Genomic DNA, 8,627 nt, shown 5'->3' on the forward strand with positions numbered 1-8,627 from the left:
GTTAGCGTTTTGACACACGGCTAACGGGCTCGTTAGCCTGCTTGACATAGCTGAACGTGGGCAAACATTTTGTATCCTCATTTATATACTGTATATTTGTGTGTATATACATAGTCAAATAAAACAAATATTATTTGTTGTTTTAGACAGCAGGTATATCGAACGAAGCGTCCAGCGAATGTCGTTTTACAAGACTTCTGCCACCTCGCCGAGTATCTGCAACAGAAATAGACACAATAGATGGACGGGTAGCCAGCGTATGAGTAAACAAAGGCGAGGTGTCAAACTGAGAAATTCAGCACACTTTAAAGACATGTATGAATACTAATAGGAGGCGTCAATATGTTTGTGATGCATTTTGATGATGATGATGCGCCTGCAGGATGTCTGCCATGACGACGATGATTAATGAAGCTCTGTGTGTGTCTGTCCATCAATTATTCAGGTGATGTTTGGTCCATCCCAGCATTAGTAACGCTTTAGCCACCTTAGCATCAGTGGTCACATTGTGCCCCTTAGTGGAGGAAACACACATCACCACCACCACGCTGGACACTTTATATGATTTTTTAAATTGATTTAATAATTGTCTGACAATTATTTTGTGTTCATATTCAAGCTTTGAATACAAATAAATAACTAATGATTTTTTTACCTCCGTTATGCAAACAAACTGTGAAAAGTAGGTTCAAAATGTTTTTAAAAGGTAAATGATTAAACCAATTTTTAAATATCGGTGCATTACATTCTTGACAATGTAAATAGTCAGTGTTCTTTAATGTTTATAAAAATACGCAAAGAGGTCTCGAATGTCTACAATATATTCATTAAAGCAGCAAAAACGTTACATCAATTTATGTTTATCGTTTGTGTAATAGCATAATTGCCTAGATCATTTTTTTTTAGCAATTACAGGAAACAAAAACAACAATAAGAAGTAGAAGATATCTTCTTAGGCTATAAGATGTAATGATATTCACAAAAGTAATCATATTACTGTATGCTGTTAACTAGACGCAGCATGTTAGCATTGAGGCGCTTCCAAGCTAACACAATGTCAGCTGTTGATTGTTCGCTATGGTGCAACCCACCGAGTGTTGCTTTGCCATGTGACATCGCAAGTTTAATTTGGCCAACAGTCGCACGCCGTCGCAGTTTGGCGCCATTTTCGCAACTTTAGGTGCGAGGCGGAAGCAATAAATGGGTGCTAACACATTTTGGGTTGTTGTTAAGATGGTATCACTTAGAACTCGCCGTACTAAAGTGAAGCCGCCACTCCTGTCGGGTTGCACAGTTCAAGCTGCAAAGATAATTGAGCAAATGCAATTTTTGTTAAATTTGCATGTGATTGCTGAAGCTGAACTGGGGGGAAATTTGGCAAATTTTTTTTAGAAATCTGAAAACTGGAGGATGTGAATCTTTTGCAGTTTAAATTGTTTGCAAAATGTGGAAGCAGAGACAAAAAATGCTGGGGATAATATTGTAGGCCACTCCTACTCTTGAGGATTCACACAATTAGTGACGACTTATGGAAACAAGTAATCACCAAACAGTCCTCCATGTCGTCATTTTAACAGCTCGTTGCTATGCGGCGGCTGCTCCACATACCCGACCTTGTTGCTGACATAAAATCGATGCGCAGATGACGCGGCTCGGCCGGCCGCCTTTATTTAGTGGAGTGCTTGACTCGCCGATTCTCAGCGGGCCGACCGGCATTGCTCTTAAACCTGCACAAGGCCGATAAACCGCCGCTGACTTGTTGTCACAACATCCGCTGCTGCTTGTCACCTGATGGCTACTATGCAGCTTTTGTGCTATGTGGCCAGCATGTGTGCTTTGTGTATCACCCTGATAAGACCATGAGAATTCCATGATATTTTCAATCATGCCATGGTTTACCTATGTGACCAGGGCGTCTTCAATATGACCATCATGTGTGCCCTGCGCCTAAAATGTGGACCCAATTTGATGGGTGCTATGCTCCAAGATGTCGTCATAATGGGTGCATGACATTTTCTATGTGGTCTGAATGTATGCTTTGTGTCTTTCTTGCTTATTAAGTAGCCATATTGTGTACTATGTGTTTGTGTGGCAAGGAGGTGTGTGAGGTTAGGGTTAGGGTTAGGGTTAGGGTTAGCGTAGTGTCGATTAGGTGTGCTATGTGACTGTGATGTGGCCATAATGGGTGCTATGTGGCCATGACAGGTGCCGTGGCCATGCCAAATGTGTATTGTGCCCACTAAGTACTTCATATGCATGTTCAAAATGTGTACTACACAGCCACAATGTGTACGATGTTTGCTCTGTCTCATTGTTTGATGTTGACAAATCATGTACAATACAATTACATCTTCATAATGCGCATCCCTTTGTGCTCGGGCGTACTGTGCATGTGTGTGTGCATGTCTTAGCAGCAGAGAATGGGTTAAGCGTGTCCATCGTGCTGCGTGTATGTGAAATTGGTTTTAATGAAAGTGTTGAAAATGTGCCGCTCGTCTATTTTTAATGCGGAGAGTCGCTGGTGTGCTGCTAAAGCAACCGACTTTGACCCTCATTTAAATTGTACAACGCACAATGCATTATTCATAGCAGACATCTTGTTTTGGGGGGTTTGTTTTGTGAAACTTAGCAGAAAGGCATGTTAGCATAGAATCATATTTCGCTTACCTTGTTTGGTAATTAGCGATTCATCAGATGCTACCTGAGCATTGAGTGTGCTGTGGGGAAAAAAAAAACATGTGCATGTTTGTGTGTGCGTGGCAGCGTCTGTTAATTGGCTGCTAATTGGCATATTCATAAAGAAATGAAATATTGATGGGGCTAAGCAAAGCGCTAACACGTCTTTGACTGAACACCACTTCAATTATCAGCCAGAAGTGAAGCCAAATCTTCTCCAAACGATTTGAATATTCATGCACTGACTGGGCAAATATGACTTATTTATACGCGTTGAATTATTAAGTGGGCGGAATGCGGATACTTAATGATTAATAGTGATATATTGAGAAACTGTAAGACATAAATATTTGTGCATAAATATTTATCCGCTGGTGCACCGACGCCTCTTATCTCCGTTTGCTTTGTGTGCTGAGTCTGCACGTGCGCTATTCTTCAGCATTAGCTTACAACAAATTTGTGGGTTAGTCAATGGGTGCACCACTGGACACATGATTGGGTTCTGGGTACAGTACTCAGGACATTACTTGGTTCTGGGTGCAACTCAGGGTGCATTACTCAGCCCTCAGAACCTTGCTGTCCTGAGGATGCCCGAATGGTATTGTGAGTATAACCCCGGTTGCACAACTCTGTACATAATTTGGTCCTGGATGTATCTCAGAGTGTAACAAAGGTTACTACGGCAGGTTCATTGATCATTACACTGTAATGCTTATAAACATATTTTATTATACATTCACTCATATGCTGATATAATGCATTAGATTCACTTGATTGTGTGTGGGTCAGTGTCAAACGTCAGCTGCCTTTGCCTGCAATGGGAGTATATGGCCGCTAGGTGGCAGAGTAAATCTGCCTGTGCTTAGCCCCTTTGAATGACCTGCCGTGAAATCACTGCTCACAAATTGCATTTTGATATGCAAAACGCTTTTTAAATGCATATGATATGCTATTTAAAAAAGTCCTTAATACGGGTAAATATGGCACATTAAGTCTTCTAATATTCTTAAGAGATTAGCAGTGTGTGTGTGCGCATGTGTGTGTGTGCGATCAAATATTAATTCTCCTAAAGTTGCTCTTTTAAGAGCACTTCTTTGATGTGGATGTAATTTTTCATCAGCGAAGCAGATCTGCTGCTGGGAGAGCAGCGGGACATGTTTCTTTGATGAGTTGCTGACGACGCTTGCTCGTTTCAAGATAATTACAGACTAAGGACATCGTGCCCACTATCTTATCACAACACGATGCATGAACTCGGGATCAAGTTTGCTATATGTCCAACATTGTGTAGGTGTGTAGCACGTGTCCTTTAGTACAGTCGATTTCTTCTATCGGCTAGGTGTCCATGTATGTGTCTGTTATTATTAGTATCATGTATCCGAGTCGGTGAGTCGGCCCAGTTTGAAGGCTCTCAAGTGCGCACAGTCTGGAATGTATCATGAGCCGCTTGTTGCTAAAAGCCTCCCGAGGTAGAGTATGTTGCCTTTATTCGTCTTTTTAGCCATGTGGCTCCAAGTGATAACGCTATTAAAAATGTCGGCCATGACACTGTGGGGGATTGCTGTGCTCTGTAAAACACACACGGATGGCAAAGACCTCTTTCAAGGCACTTTTTTGTTTCAGTGTGCTAATGGAAGGCTGGGGTGGGGGGGGTCTACATTAGTTTGTGAGGAAGACAAATAAAGATGAGTTTGTAGCCTTCAAAGCTCAGAGAAGTTTCTAGAGAAAGAGAATAACCGATGACAAGACATCACGGTGAGGTAGAGCCCCCCCAGAGCCCCCCTTGCTTGCCTCCCTGCGCGCCTTGTTACACTACACTCAGTAAACAAGGCTCTGGCTAACGACTTAATTGATTGACAGTCCTTCAGCTTTCAAGCTGACACACTTTATTTGCTCGAGTTTGGGAAACTGAAGGCCGGCGGGTACACAGGGGATGGGGAGAGGATTGAGGGGGGCCGCTGATGGGACGCCATTAATAAGCCCCCCGCCCGATGCCCCAAAAGCCACTCGTCTCATCCAGAAAATAAGAAGACTTCATCCAGTGAAGCCCCCAGTCAATCTCAACTCGTCTCTGAACGTGGGCTCATTCAATTCTGTGTTACGTTAGCATGTAGCATTAGCGACCGAAACATCAATGAGCTGAGGCAATTAGCTGCTAAGCCCGCCCTCAGGACTTTTTGGTCAATAGCGGCTTCTTTTCACCGCTCAACTTTTATGTTTAGGTTTCAAAAAGAAGTTTAGATTATAAAAGTACTGTAGTGTAAAAGTATACATTTTTAAATCCAATCTTCAAGGGTGTCTTCAGAGGTACTTTTGTATTCAAATGGGAGAGACGTTTTAGTCAATCAGACTTGAATGAGGAATATTAACCTTCACATTCTGCTGTCCAAAGCATTGTCAAGGGACATTGAAGCCGACTTGTAGAAGACATTTCTTGTCAATCAAACTAGATGAATGATGGGCACTTTCCTTTAAATGCTGTAATTAAAAAGAATAATAACCGTGCCTCCATCTGCATTTTATTTTGAGGTTGTAACCCCATCTGGCACAATTTACACATTTAACTGGACAAGTGAGAAGTCATTTAGAGGTTTAGACTATGCGCTTGAAAACAGCGCCCCCATCTGGCAATATTTTGCACTACAGGGTACTGCAGTACAAGATATGAATTTATATCGGCAATAAGTGATTATATTGTGAAAATATCAAGTGGACTTACTTGTATGATAGGTTTCATGTCATTCAAACTTCTTGATCCTTGTCTGACCAACTTTGTGAAATCCTCATCATCGTGTTAGAAAGTTGTAATTTGGGATCTTGATCGCAGTGAGGTAAAATTACCCTTTTTTTTTTTCCAATGAGATGATTAAAGTAGAATAGCATGTGAAATTTCAAGTCAAACAGACTTGATGAAGGATGTCCACAACTTGTTAAATGCTCTTCCATGGGATATCATGTTGACCCGAATTGAGGCTCCAGTCATCGAGTGCGATGGCCGCTAGGGGGTACTATACGTGAGCAATTCTTCACCACTGCTCTTGAAGAATTCGCTTGAGTCGATATTAAAACTACACTTTGTCTCTCACTGATTAAAGAGGCGTCATTAAACATGAAATATTTGATTGATTGATTGATTGATTGATTGATTGATTGATTGATTGATTGATTGATTGATTGATTGATTGATTGATTGATTGATTGATTGATTGATTGATTGAAGACTTTTTAGGACTGTGGATTATTTCTTGTGCAAGGCAGATGTTATCATTAATAAACTTTCAAAGAAGCGGTGAGCGGTGCACTCAACTCACCACACACGTAACACGCACTACTTTGGCAGTTAGATTAAAAAAAAAAAGGCTTCAAACTGTTTATTGCTAAAGACAATTACACGTTTCAGATTTAAAACAACCACTTAATTGATAAAGTCCATTTAGCTTAATTCAAACAAACTATGCAAAATGCTATCAATGGGCTAACAAATTGCATTGGTGTCATAGTTTTGTAACTTTTTAAGCAACAAATATTTAAACACAACCAGTGGAGCAACACATGTAGACAAACGATAACATTCTTTATCCTCTGCACACAAAAAAAGACAACTATTATTGTGACTTGTTGGAGTGTTACAACTTCCCTGTGGCCAAGGTGCACAGTACAAACCAGGAGCAGCACATTGAACATTGAATTCAAGCAAGCAATATGACATGAAGACCTTAGTGCAGATTCATTAACACACTGGATGACTTTGACTCAAGCATGTTTATGAGCTTGATCTGCGGTATAGGAAGCGAAATGTAGCATAAGGATTCTTACAAAAGCGTCTGAGGTATTCCGTCGGCATGCGCTTTTGCTTTTCAAACACTTAGAAAAAGGAAGTCCGACTTTGAATATGACGCCGCTTTTGATTTAAGGCAGGAAACGCCTACGGGGACTTTTACAACAATGAAAGTCAGCTCATCTTTCCTGCTACTGACAGAAACTTCAAGCGAGACACTGTCTGAGTCCTTTTAAAGGCTACAGAGGCCACGACTGAGGCCCGCTGGAGACCAGCTCTGACTCTGTGGAAATGACTTGTTACAATTTGGGGTTTCTGTTCAGTCATCAACCTTTGTCCCCATTCTCTGCTCCCACTCGCAATTCCCCAAACTCACACTATTGGCAATTTAGTGTCATCTGTCTGGAATGTGTTTCAAAATTTGATAGCAAATTGGACAGAATCCGGAGATCTTCTTTGAAGAACTCTTGGAAATGGTTCAAATGACCCTAAATTGCATTTTATACCAAAATGATAGATTGTTTCTTTTCAGATGTGGATTTGTGAAACGTTTTTGTGGATCACCTCATGAGGAAGAAACATGCTTACCAAATTAGTTTTTGCTGAGAGAAGCTGATTTTTGTGGCTGCAAATTTTCTTGTTTTCTGGCATGCGCCGCTAAACATGAGAGTCATGTCTACCAAATTTCATGTTCATTGGAACTGGCTTCCCCCCCACCCCCACCCCGCGCGCACACACACACACACACAATTCAAAGACCGCAAGAGCCAGCCAAAATACCATTAAAACAACTGTTTGAAATCAAAATGGCCTGTTTTTTTATTGTTGTTTTTTTTTTACATGTATCTTCCTTTTTTGTGGGTCTACTCATGATAGACATGCCTACAAAATTTCATGTTGCCAAATGAATTTGACGGTAAAATTTCCAAAAAAGAATTGTTCCATAATTGGTCGCTGTCGAACAAATTACGAAAAAATTTGCACATTTTTATCAGAGAAAAATGTGTCGTGTATGTGAGAGTCCTCCAAAAAGTGACATCTGTGGCCTAAAAATAATGACTGGCCCTAATAAATAATAATCTGCTATCATGAGCTGTCGTCGTGACAGAGCCGCTTTGGCTTTGACAGGCTTTGCCATCCACTGCATGAGAGCCTCAAGTCGAAGCCTCGCCTAATGAAACGCGAAGCGGCGGCGGCGCGCTTTCATCTCCCACCCTGACACGGTGTAAATAAACACACTTTAAGTCTGACATGCATATGGATGAGATGGAAGATAATTTGATCCCTTTGAGCGCTTCCTTGTCAGCGTCAGCATTCCTTCCTCTTCTTCTTTTTTTAATGCGTTTGTGTGTTTTCCACAACAAAAGTTTCCTTCCCTCTTGTCTCGTTAGTGCCACATCACATCTCGCGTGACATTTACCGTGTTCCCTTTCAACGGGAATCTGCCATTTCACACGAAGGTATCACTCGGAGCACGGTCGGGCTCTTGCGATTCGAAAGAGGAATGAAAGCACTGTGTCGCTGACAATTTCACATCACAGACGTATGGAAATGACCAAAGGCGAGTGACGGATGATCAGGCGTTTGTTGTCTGATGTTGTCTCAAAGCTGCTGCATCTTCTTCTTCTTCTTCTTGGTCCTTTGCAACCCAAATCAGAAAGATCAGCAAACGCTGTCGAAAAGCACAAAGGATGTTTGCATCTTTGTTTAAAAGCCCAACATGACATTTTGACGATGTCTTTTTTGCATTTTCGACATAAAAAAAATGTAATGCCGGGCCATGCATCTGGTGCCTGGCTGCTTACCAAATTCAATCAGTCTCTCGATACCACAAGTGTCAAACCACCACTGCCTTGGTAGAAAATCTCTGGGACACCTTTGTCTTTGAGAATCTTTGGAAATTGCCAAAATGATCCGACAGTGGCTGCTTCAATCGTTACACATGGCTGTCCTCCACCTTTACGCAATGACAACTCCAAATCTTTCAAATTTAGCATCGTCCGTCTTCTACTTTCATCTTTATTTCTGTAGTTGTCCCTGGAGGACAGTTGGTTCTGCAGCAGAGAGTAAAAACAGTCCAGTACAGAAAAGGATAGGGGGGGCTAGGGACACTTAAAATACCAGGATGGAATAACACACTTTTTTTTTCACAAGAATAACACTTTCTTTCTTT

Source organism: Syngnathus floridae, chromosome 13, assembly GCF_059516105.1.
Source record: "Syngnathus floridae isolate MCC-2025c chromosome 13, RoL_Sflo_1.0, whole genome shotgun sequence".
Lineage (NCBI taxonomy): Eukaryota > Metazoa > Chordata > Actinopteri > Syngnathiformes > Syngnathidae > Syngnathus > Syngnathus floridae.